The sequence below is a fragment of the Paramormyrops kingsleyae genome, chromosome 5 (genome assembly GCF_048594095.1).
Source record: "Paramormyrops kingsleyae isolate MSU_618 chromosome 5, PKINGS_0.4, whole genome shotgun sequence".
Classification (NCBI taxonomy): domain Eukaryota; kingdom Metazoa; phylum Chordata; class Actinopteri; order Osteoglossiformes; family Mormyridae; genus Paramormyrops; species Paramormyrops kingsleyae.
Window position 1 is genome coordinate 32,561,995 of NC_132801.1, and position 12,550 is coordinate 32,574,544.

At 48.5% G+C, this 12,550-nt stretch overlaps 1 protein-coding gene across 1 annotated transcript in view; it reads right to left on the bottom strand.

The window, feature by feature from the left end:
* The window catches only part of rhbdl1 (rhomboid, veinlet-like 1 (Drosophila)), a 57,691-nt gene that overhangs the window by 7,703 nt on the left and 37,438 nt on the right, over window positions 1-12,550 (bottom strand). The window lies entirely within an intron of this gene.

Here is a 12,550-nt window from a genome sequence, read left to right on the forward strand (position 1 = left end):
AGTGAATCATTTACACTTCAAAAGAAACTGTTTGATGAGAAATTATTGCAACTGAATGAACAAATGAGAAAATGGTCTTTGTTCTAATACTATTTTTTTTTAGAATTATAGATCTGAATAAAACCAAATTTGTTCCATGCCTGACTGGTGAAATTTTTCCAAGTGTCAACAGAAGTGCAGAACACACGGTACATTACAGCAATAATCAGTATGAATTAGATCAGCTGATCTGGATGTTAATTTCTATGTGAACCTGTTAAAATAAAAACAAAAACGACACAATTTTAAAAGAGTATCTAAAATTATTAAACTATCACTACTATATTGAGTATAAATATACCTGTTCTGTTAAGCCCACGCAAGCTTTTGTTGGTCAAAAAGCAGCAGTCAACGGGGGCGAAATATTAACAAACAAAGACCGCTTTCCGAATTGAAGTCTGTACCAATTTGCAGCTATGTAATGTGCAACCAAGGCATTCCCTGACACTCATGTTTTTATGTTTATTAAAAAGTAGTACAGTAGTCATTAAATTAGAAAACAAAAAGCGGGACGTTTGTGTTGTTTATGTGAGGTTAACGAAATGCACACAGGCTGAGAAAACTAAGCAGTGTAAAACGACACTACTGCAGGAGATATGCGGATTTTATAATTAGAAGTATCTGAACTTGTGGTTCATAAGCGTCCAGGGAAATATCAAGCACCTATCGAGTGACTACGCTGTCTGCTGTCAGTCGCAGTGCATGATAGTCACCTGAGAACACTCCCCCGACTCATGTCACCCCGTGGTTTACTTAACATCTTTGCGGTTTGGGGATTTCACGCAGATGTTTGTAGAAGGTCATGTTCTGTTGATTATTCAGTCCTTTTTGGCTCATTGCATTAGACATGCTGAGCTATCATTCTCACTGGGAGGTGTTCATGGCATCCTACACGTGTTCCGCATGTTGAGTGTAAATGTCCGTGAGTGCATGATGCACCGGGCTGGGGGGGGGGGAACACGAGTGATTACGTAACAACTTGAGCATTAAAATCTGTTTAATGGGTTAGTCAGATTTGAGGTTCTTAATTACCAGCTTAACCTCAGCATTCAATATTTACAAGACCCCATACCATTTGTGTCAATAACATTAAAGTAATTTGTTACACCGCAGGGAAAATCTGTAAATTCCTCTGGACATGAAACTTCAGTCAGATCGGTTTATGCAGTATGTCTTTCCAGAATTTTATTGGTCGGGAAGAGGATACCCTCCATTTATTGGCAGGAAGATTCAGACCTGTAGCCAATCACATGGAATAATAGCTCTCATATTCTTGAATGCTCAAACTAAAATGTACAAAATGATGAAATATAACAAGAACTGGATGCCATCATGTCTGCAATGACTGTTGCGACCTTGCAGATGTACACAACACAAAGAATGATGGCGGTGTTTTGTTCATGCAAACCTCGTTACGTGCTCAAAAGCAAGACATCAGCCAAAAAGGCTGTATGTTTAAGCTTTGTACAGGCTCTTTGGCATCACATGACTAAAATAAACAAATATCTAATATCTATTTTATGTCAAAGTGGGATCAGTACTTATTCCAGATTGTCATATCCCGCTCCGTACGATCCCGATGTGTGCCACGCCCCCCTCATTACCTCGTGTTCAGCCCTGATGGTTCTCACCTGTTGCCTGTTCCGTTTACCAAGTCTTGTGTATATCAGTCCGCGTCTCCCCATGTCTGCCAGATCCGGCATTGTATTGTCCGTGCCTGTCTGTCCGTCTGCGAATAAACCCCCATTCTACTCGTCAGTCTGGCTCAACTCGCTTGCTTCCCGTCTCGCCCGTCCCCGAACGTGACAGAATGCCGGATCTCCCTAGCAACACGACGCGGGAGACCGAGCACCACCGGCTCGGTCTCCTGCAAGACTTCGTGTATTGGCGCTCCCAACCGCAAGTACTAGAGGATCCTGTAGCCCTGGAGCTGGCCACCCGGGGTGCGGACCTCCTCACAAAAGAGCGCCCGCCTGGACAGCAGTACCCGCTCGAGCGGGCACGCAAACTCCTACGCCGTCTCAGCAAGCGTCTCACACGGCTGAGAGGAGAACGCGTCGCCCGGAGCCCGGGCGAAGTGGCCGCGGAGGCTCCGCTTCCCCAGGTAAGCGGCAAGAAGCGGCGGAACAGAGACAGAGTGCAGCAGGAGGAGGCTCCGTCTCTCTTCCTGGGGGCTTGCACTCTGCTCCCCGCCTGGGAGTTAGCCAGGGAGCATGAGGGCTCACCGCTCCCCTGGGATGACTTCGCCGCTACCCGCCTGCTCAGCGTCCACGGTGAGATGCCGCCTCCGCGGGAGGCATATCCGTACCGGCCGGAACGCCTGCACGGAAAAGGGATCAGCCCGGTGAGAGACGCAATTCCCCGGGTCTCTAGAGCCGGTCTGCCCGCGGCTGCGCTGCCTGCTGCTGTCGCCGCCGATCTGCCCGCGACGCCGCCTGCTGCAGCTGCCGAAGCTCTGCCCGCGGCACCGCCTGCTGCAGCTGCTGCCGCTCTGCCCGCGGCACCGCCTGTCCTGCCTGACCCGCCTGTCCTGCCTGACCCGCCTGTCCTGCCTGACCCGCCTGTCCTGCCTGACCCGCCTGTCCTGCCTGACCCGCCTGCCCAGACAGCGGCGGCTCCTGCTGTCCATTCGCCTGACCTGCCCGTCTCGCCTGTCCTGTCCGGCCAGCCCTGCCCGCCTGTCCTGCTTGACCCGCCTGTCCTGCCTGCTCTGCCTGCGGCACTGGCCGCTGCGGCGCCCCCTGCTGGCCGCGTGATGGCGGCGCCCGCTGCGGCGCCCCCTGCTGGCAGCATGATGGCGGTGCCCGTCCTGCTGGCACCTGAACTGCCCTTCTTGCCTGTCCTGCCGGCACCTGAACTGCCCGTCTTGCCTGTCCTGCCCGGCCAGCCCTGCTCCTGCTCGCCTGTCCTGCCGGCGCCTAAACTGCCTGAGGTGGCCGCGGTTGCGCCCCCTGCTGGCCACGTGATGGCGGCGCCCGCCGAGGCGCCCCCTGCTGGCCGCGTGCTGGTGGCGCCCGCCGAGGCGCCTGCAGTGGCCCCTGCTCTGCCTGCAGCGCCCCCTGATGGTCGCGTGCTGGCGGCGCCCGCTGAGGCGCCCCCTGCTGACCTTACGCCCGCTGAGGCACTTCCTGCTGGTCGCGTGCTGGTGGCGCCCGCTGAGGCGCCCCCTGCTGACCGTATGCCCGAGGCGCCTGCAGTGGTCCCTGCTCTGCCTGCAGCACCCCCTGCTGGCCACGTACCTGACTTGCCCGTCTCGCCCGTCTGGCCTCTGGCTGCACTGCCTGCGGCCATGCCCGCGGCTGCATCGCCGGCTGCTGCCGCTGCTCTGCCCGCGGCGTCCCCGGTTGGCAGCTCGCCTGTCCAGCCCTGCTTGCCTGTCCAGCCGGTCCAGCCCTGCTCGTCGGCGGCTCCGCCTGCTGCACTGGCCACACCCGTGGCCCCGCCCGAGACTCAGACTCCTGTCCTCGAGGGGGACCTTGAGTGGGATCCCTTGGGGACCGTCCTGTGGACCCCAGATCCCTCTCCCTGCAGGGGCCCACGCCCCTTAGGACCCCGCCTGTCCGTGTCCCGAAAGGGCCGGGGCCATAGGCGTTGGGCCCGGTTCCCGCCCGCCCTGCCCCCTGGCTCGCCCTCGCTCGCCTTGGCTGGGGCTCCGGGGCCGCCTGCGGTTCCTCCGGCTCGGGGTCGGCGGTCGCCTCCGGGTCCCCCCCTGGTTCCGCAGTGCCGGTCCTCGGTCGCGCCTCCGGCTCCTTGTCGGTCGCCTCCGGGCCCCCCTGTTCCGGCTGAGCGTCGGACGGCGCCTTCGCCGGCTCCGGCTGCGCCTCCGCCTGCCGCGGCTTCCCCCTCCTGCTTGCCTTCACTGGGGTTCCCTCCTGCTCCCTCCGTGTCCCCTCTGTCACTCCCTCGTCCCGTTCCCTTGGCCCCTGGGTGGTCCCCTCCTGCTCCCTCCTCCCTCTCCCCTGCGGCCCCTCCGGCCGCTGCCTGTCGCCCGCCTGGGCTCCCTCGTGCTCCCCTTGTTCCTCCTCCGTTCCCGTCTGTCCCTCCTGCCTTTGTTCCTCGTCCCTCTCTGTCTCCTCCGTTCACTCCTGGCCCTTTTGTTCCGCCTTTCTCCCCTCCTTCTGTGTCTCCCTTCCTGGTTTGTCTGTCCGCCTTCCCTGTTCTGTGTCGTGTCTTGTCTTTTCGTCTCGTCCCTGTTCTTGTTCTGTGTCTCCGTTCTGTTCCCTGGTTTTGGTTGACGTTCTGTTTTGTTTTCCAGGTCCTGTTTTCCCGGTTCGTCTCGTCCGTCGCCTCTCCTCTGGCGCGCCCAGTGTGCGCGCCTTTGGGGGGGGGTTCTGTCATATCCCGCTCCGTACGATCCCGATGTGTGCCACGCCCCCCTCATTACCTCGTGTTCAGCCCTGATGGTTCTCACCTGTTGCCTGTTCCGTTTACCAAGTCTTGTGTATATCAGTCCGCGTCTCCCCATGTCTGCCAGATCCGGCATTGTATTGTCCGTGCCTGTCTGTCCGTCTGCGAATAAACCCCCATTCTACTCGTCAGTCTGGCTCAACTCGCTTGCTTCCCGTCTCGCCCGTCCCCGAACGTGACACAGATAGCCACGTAAAAGGTTTTTTTTATTATTATTGGGCTGTGATACTCATTTGCTTTGTTCCTAAAATTATAGACCGCCTAACCAATGACTACATTTGACCTGTTTGCACAACTTACTTGATCATTCTCTTTTATTTTGTTCTTAAAATGTGGAAAGGCTTAAATGAGCACTTAAAATGTTCAAAGAGCTTGCTGAAGTCATCAAAGAATGAAGAAAAACAATTTTGGGGATTCTTTTGTTCGTCATCATTTAGTTTGCCTTTTCATATGTGAACAAAAATAAATTAGTTATTTTTAAAAGTAACCCTGACCCAGGCTGGTGATAGGAGAAGAAAATCATGTTTTCATATTATATATGAAATATTATATATAGTATATAATAAGGAGAAAATAGGCATCTTTATGATTAATGAAAAGTTTCAACCTCGAGTGTGGATGAAAGTTAAGAAAAGTTAAGAAAAAGCAATACACAGAAGACTTTTTCAGTTAAGGTATCAACAACCAAGATGCGATCAATAAGGTCATATACACGGAAGAACCTTCAGTAATGAATGAGGAGGTCAGATTAACCCTGAGATCACTACCGAAAAAGGCCTTGAGGATTCATGGCATCCCAACAGACCCATAGGCCAAGGAACAATAAACATCTGATGCATGATGGGTAATAAAACGAAAAACAAGGAATAACAAAAGAGGTCAAAAGGTATTTTAAAAGTATAGCAAAGCCTTTGATTGCATTGATCATGTCAAACTGTGTCCCAGGAATCATGTTCTCAGGAAAATGGGTGTAACAGAGCATCTAATGGTCCTTTTAAAGAATCTCTACACTGGACAAGAAGCCACGATCAGGAGGGAAAATGGTTGAATTGTCAGGTTCTGGATTACTAAACAGGCAGACGAGGATGCATGCTATCACCCTACCAATTCAAATTTTAGGTAGAATAACTGGAAGAAGACAATTGTGCACTCAAGATTGATGGAAGAACCAACAGTAACCTGTGGTCACCTGTGTTGATGAGAACATATTTATAGGGGAAAATGAAGATTTGAAGCTACTTCTAAGCGCAGTCAAAGGACAGAGTGAAACATTGAGTCTATGGTTTATTGTGAAGAAAACAGACACTATGAGCACTTCATCAGCCTCTGGCTTCTGTGCTAATGGTGAGACACTCCTACTAATCATTTTTGTTCTAGGAATGTTTATCGAACGTTACAATTAAAGTATGGAAATGTTCAAAGTATCCAGTTTTCCTGACGTTCCCACCATGTTACTATTATTACAACTAAGAATAATTATATATGAATGAATGAAGGACATGATAGAGCAGCCGGTGGCACTGTGCCTTTGCAAAGTGAAGATGACAGGTCCAAGGCTGGAGAGCACAGTCTCAGTATAAACATATCGCACTTTCATAAAATAATATTTTTATTATAAAACAATATTTTTCAACAATAAAGGATGTTTAGGTAATAATTTTATCATGCTGACATTGACAGAACCTTTGTTAATATGTAAAACGTGGAAATAAAATTCCACTAATGTTATGGTAAGAATGTTCTCTGCCATCCTTGAGAGGACCTTCACAGAACTTTGGCTGTAGGTCTGAGAATGTTCTCTGTTAGCTGGGACAGAGGTTACTGACAGCTTTTTCCTTCTAGAAAAAAGATCACTAGTGTAGTCAGTAGTCAAGATATATGATGCAGACTGAAACTTGCCAGAGATGCAATGAAAGGTGTAGAAAAAAAATCTTTAATAGTACTGCCATAGCTCTAAGAACTAAGATCAGAATTGTTCAGAATATAGTATTTCCTGTCACCCTTCATGGATGTGAAAACTAGACAATGAATAATTGCCTTGACAGAACCCAAAAAAGGTAATAAAATGATACAATGCTGCCCAGCTACCACCTGTATTTCAGTATCAACAGGGGTTGTATCTAAAACATGCATTTCACACTCAAGAAGATTAGTGAAAATGGCCAAATAATTTTCAAATGAATACCCACTGTAAGTTATGGCACTAAATAACTTACAGTATTCGTAAAAGTATTTCCATCCATCCATCCATCCATCCATCCATGTATCCTGATCAGGACTGTAGGGGGCCTGGGGTCTGTCCCAGGCAGCACAGGGCACAAGGCTGGGGTACACCATGGGTGGGAAGACAGTGTACTTCAGGACACATACATAAACATACACACATGTTAATATTAAATTCTATGAGACGAGCCCTAATCTCAGCAATGACATCCTTAACTCCTACCCAGCCCAAACCGTAACCATAAGTAACCAAACGAAATACAAGACTTTTGGCATTTTTAGTTTTTTGATTGCCATCGCAAGTTTTCACATAATTGAGTTTCCCCTTGTGGGGACTGAAAAAATGGCCCCAACAATGTAAAAAAAAAAACAGGTTTTTACCTCACATTGTGGGGACATTTGGACACTCAAACTCCACAGACAGAGAGAGAAAGAAGGCAGGATTCACATTCCCAAATGTAGAATCAGTGCTATCCACTCAGCAAATGTGCTGTATTTCCATTTTAAAATGGTTACAATAGAACACAATGATTTAAACAGCATAGCAGTGTTTAGTAAGTCATTCAGGACAGTCATTCACTCAAACAAGTAAAAGCTATCTGTCAAACGAATCTCATTACACTTTTGCTAAAAGCCGGCGTGTCGTTCATAGGCTGCTGCTGCCAGTACAGGCTGGATGAATGACTCACTTCATTCCCAGTACCCCCCCCCACCCCACCCCCCCCCCAGGGTGGACGTGAGATGCCATCTCAGGATCTTCTGCCAAGGCTGTACCCTCACAGAGTGACAAAGCACAGCCTACAAGATACTTCAATGAGACATTAGTAGCCCTGTCAGACCCCAGCCAAGGTAGAATTATGGTGACACAAAGAGGATTTCTTTTACGAGTCCCCTGTCAGCTTCACTTATGACTCAACACCCAGGTAAGTACAGAAAGAGACATGGGCAGGCTAAGCCCACTGGGAATCTACTGACAGACTCCCATCTGAATGAAACCTTAACCAGAGAGGCAAGACTATGAAACAATAAGGTTAATCCAGAGCCAAGCAGAGATCACTACACCAATGGATGTATTTGCATATACTTATAAGTGGAAGTTATGATTTAAAAAAATTTTACATATTTGAATTCTCGGTGTAAATTACTCACCCTTTGGAATAATTTTTCCTGTGCATGAAAGAGGATTTCTTGCTTGCCATCAACAATGGGATGGGCAGCTTATACACAATAACCTTAGAATGAATCAATTAAAATATTCAAAAACTGCTGTACTTGTACGGCTATATTCCGCTGTCAGCATTCTTTTACTGTGTGATTTGGGCTTCCTGGTGAATATATCTGAGCACTTATTTTTTTCTGATTTGATATATTTACAAATGAATGCAGGGACTCTGGTACTTTGTCCTTCACTGTTATGCTGTTTGTTAACCAGGTGGCACCACAAATGATTTGATCTTCTGAAGCAATACATGTATAATTGAAATAAACTCCTCAAATTCTATTCTTGAGAACATTTATCAAATGGTAAGATTGTTAGTGTTCAATTACTCTGGATGTGTGACAATAAGGTGATGGCTCAGGGGGCACAATTGTTAGCTCACATCAACAGGGTTGGGGTTTCAATAGAATAGAAGAGTGATATTTTGTTCATCCCCATGGGGAAGTTTTCTTTATGCCTACACCATCTTGCTCCCCCTGAGAAACACATACAGATAACAGCAAGTTTGGGGGTCACAGCACAGGGTCAGCCAGCGTGCAGCGCCCCTGAAACTGGGGGGTCACAGCACAGGGTCAGCCAGCGTGCAGCACCCCTGAAACTGGGGGGTCACAGCACAGGGTCAGCCAGCGTGCAGCGCCCCTGAAACTGGGGGGTCACAGCACAGGGTCAGCCAGCGTGCAGCGCCCCTGAAACTGGGGGGTCACAGCACAGGGTCAGCCAGCGTGCAGCGCCCCTGAAACTGGGGGGTCACAGCACAGGGTCAGCCAGCGTGCAGCGCCCCTGAAACTGGGGGGTCACAGCACAGGGTCAGCCAGCGTGCAGCGCCCCTGAAACTGGGGGGGTCACAGCACAGGGTCAGCCAGCGTGCAGCGCCCCTGAAACTGGGAGGGAGGAGGGTCTTGCTCAGGGGCCCAAAGAAATGTACTATTCTGCCAAGGCTGGGGCTTGAACCAGCAACCTTCCAATAACTAGCATGGAGGCTTAGCCCGTGGAGCCTCACACCACCCGAAAGCTGTGTTATGGAATTGATGTTCTTCCTGTTTGCATGTCCTCCTCCGTTGCATGGGCTTCCTCTGGTTACTCTATTTTCCTCAGCAGTCAAAAGATATGCAGTTAAGCAAACTGATGCCGTTAAATTGCAAGTGTGTGTGTCCTATGAATGACTGGCAGGTTGTTCACCTATCCTGTGATTCACCTATCCTGTGATTCACCTATCCTGTGCCCCCGACAACCCTGTCCAGGACAAGCGGTTGAAAGATAGATAGCAACAGCAAGATTGGAGTTCAGGGGAAACACACAAAGAACAGGAACATCTCACTCTCCCCTTTCTAATTGTCAGCCCCTGCCTTTAAAACCTTCTGCTTAATGGGAAACGCACCATAAACAGATAATCAGCCTTCACATTAAAAACGATAAGGACGGCATCTCGCTTTGGAGTTCAGAGGGAAGCCCCTGATTGGCCCGAGGTGTGTTTAACTCATTTTGTGTGGTATCTCAGAGTTCTATGTGTGCTTTTGCAGTATCCAGCAATCTGCTGACCAATCATGATTGACCAAGTAGATAAACAAGGAATTGGCTCAGGAAAAGGAATTTAAGTACTTTACAGAGGATAGCACTAGGGGCGTGGATACCCTGACAGATTCGGGGGGCCCAGCACTTTACAGGGGGCCTTAAATTTGTAAAAGGGCAGTGGTTGGGAGGGGGGGCCCAGGGTGACATTTGTACACCTTGTCAATAGAATAACAAACTCAAAAGTCTATCTGTAATTAATCTCATCAGACCTATGACAAGCAGTATATGTGGCTTTGTCAGGAAATAATGCTTTGGAGTATATGCTCAAAACCTTGGGTAAACTCTTGCAGCCCTTAGACTGAGTGGAATCGGAAAAAGAGCTCTTGAAAATCACTTTTAAATGGAGAGTGGACTAGAGTAGCACAAGGAAACTCAACATCAGTCAAATTCATGTTTTTACCCTTAAATCTTGCCAGTAAGAGACCACAAGAATCTTGCCAGAAAAAAAGACCACAGCTAAAAAAGGTACAATCAAATCCTGAGCCACTCTCTCACAAGAGATGAGTGGAAACCAAACTCAGCTGGAAATCCCAGCGCGGTCCAATTAGACTGTTCTGAGAAAAAAAGCCCCGCTTTTTAGCACAAGTGCAAGCAGTCTTACAAGAACCACTTGTAACCAGGTCGAGCCGTTGAGGACAACCTTGAGAGACGTCTTAAGGGAGAGGGATGGCAAAACTTATGATCTCATTTCAGGAATGGAGAAGACCATCAAACGTGCAGGACAGCGGAAGCACAAGGGTCAAGGTTTTCATCCGTGGTGTCTGGTCATAAATACAGAGCTCATTATGGAAGTGGCATGTGGGTACAGATTTTTTAATCGTAGGAAACAACAGAGGACAATTGTGTGTATGTAAGTGTCTTTGTACTTAGGTGCCAGTTTTAAACACAATATTCACACAGGAGGAAGCATCTCCATCCTAGTTCCTATTCTGCTTTATAGGTACAGTAGGACACAACAAGAGATATCAAGGAAATATCACATTTCTATTCCCAGCTCAATTTTTTACTTCAAATTGCCTGACTCAATTTCTCTTTTTCAACAGAAAACACTTTCGGTCGCATCAATAAAACAACAAAAAATAGAACTTTTAGCTAACCTTGTCAGGGACAAGAAAGTATACTAGGGATCCCAGACGTCTTTGCATTTTGAGGAAAGAAGTCGCTGTGAGAATGGAGTCTGAAGACACACTGAACATCAGTCAAGTTCCGATCTCACACTGATAAAGTTAAGTGCTCTGCAGCACTGAATGTATGGAAGCAGAAAGGGCAGAGAAGTTATGGCCTTGAACTCAAGTGTAAAATAAAGCAAGTCTAAGTACCGTGCTTAAGGCTCTTAATGGTCCGTTCTGAAGAATACTGCTGTTGACATACTGGTGACCATAATGGTGCTGCCTAAAATGGCCAAGTTGTCACATTGAACTGATGACAAATAACAACTAAGGCTTCGTCATTGTCATCTGGCTGGCATAGAACTGAACGAATCCAAAAAATGAGTTGCATTTAAGTCATATAATAAATAATAACCAGTCTGGCTGAAAACCAAAATAACGAGCCTGATGTTCCTCACCACGCTAATTTTCACCAAGTCAACAGGCACATCGATCGTCGCTAACTTCAGTTCTCAAGCCGTCCTTGGGGCAGGGAGTTGGGAGGGAGCAAAAACTTGGACTGTTTAGGGGTCCCTGAGGACCGGCATGAGAAGCACTGTTCTAGGTCAATCGAGATCAAAATGTTCAGTCAAAGTCAAATCATCAGTTCCTTAACTCTGCTGATGTGGATGATAAAAAGAAACACAAAATCACACATTTACTCAGCTTAAATTATCTGGCTGATACTCAGATCTGTGAAGAGTCAGACAGGGGATCGATGTTCCCTGTTGGACCCGCTGTTGTTGGGGACTTAATGTTAGTATATGGTTGGTACCATTACTGCAGGCTTTAATATCCATTTGTCACACAGGGGGTTGGCTTTGGGGTCCTGCAGTGTCACAGCGAGAGTGTGACAGCTGAGGGAAAATGATGCCTCAGTTTCTTTTGGGTCTCTTCCCGCCATCAGTCACCCCCTCCCCCGTGACCCATATTCTAAGGAAATGGTTCTCTGTTTAAATTAACAGCCCCCTTTCAAGCCCCAGCTGAGGATGGTGTGGCAGCAGCAGCATTAATATTGCTGTAGCCTCTCCACCTCTGCCTTCCTAAATCCAGATTCTGCGGCTGCTTTGGCCTTAAGTGTCGCCAGGCCCCGGGGCTATGGATGTCCCTCCGTTTAGAGGTCTATAAACATCGCAAAGTGTCTTCAAGATGCTTCGCGAAGGTGTTGTAGTGTTGAGTCCTGTTCATTTGAATATTTAGCTCTACTTACAGGTTAAGGCACATGGCCTGGGGTCACCCTGCTGTACATAACATTGTTTTGTAAATGATTTAATTAATTTTACAAGGACGAACACAAACTGCGGGTGGCGCTGTGGCTCACCGGGCAGCGCAGTCGCCTCACGTCACCAGCGCTGAAGGTTCAGATCCCGCTTCCATCTGTGTGTGGAGTTAATTTCCTCTGGGTACCTTCCACTCCTGATACAGTCCAGGAACATGCAGCTAGGCAAATTGGTGTCGCTAAACTGCGCATACTGTGCGTGTGTACCCTGCAACGGCCTGGCATCCTGCCCGGGGTATCCCCAGCCCAGCGCTTCCTGGAAAGGAGCCGTGCTCACTGCAAACCTCCACTTGATACGTGGTTGGAAGACAGATGGGTATCGGTACTTCTGTGAATAGTAAATATTTTTCATATTCTATTTACTACACTTGTATATTTAGCAATATAATGGAATGAAGTGTATATATGGTGTGGGGAAGAAAGCTGAAATCTTCGGAAACCTACTCTGGGTCTGAGTTCGGCCCTAAAAGCGAAATGGCTGAGCGTTACACTTCCACTATGAGCCCATACCCTCCGCTTTCACGCTCTGCAAAAGGGCTCGTCAACCTGTCATGACCCACGTGGCTGACACGCCCCCCTGGGCACCGCTCTCCCCATCAATCCAGTCAGAGTGAGACTCTAATTGCCTCTGCATCACCCCTCCGAGATGAGCCCCCCTGATTT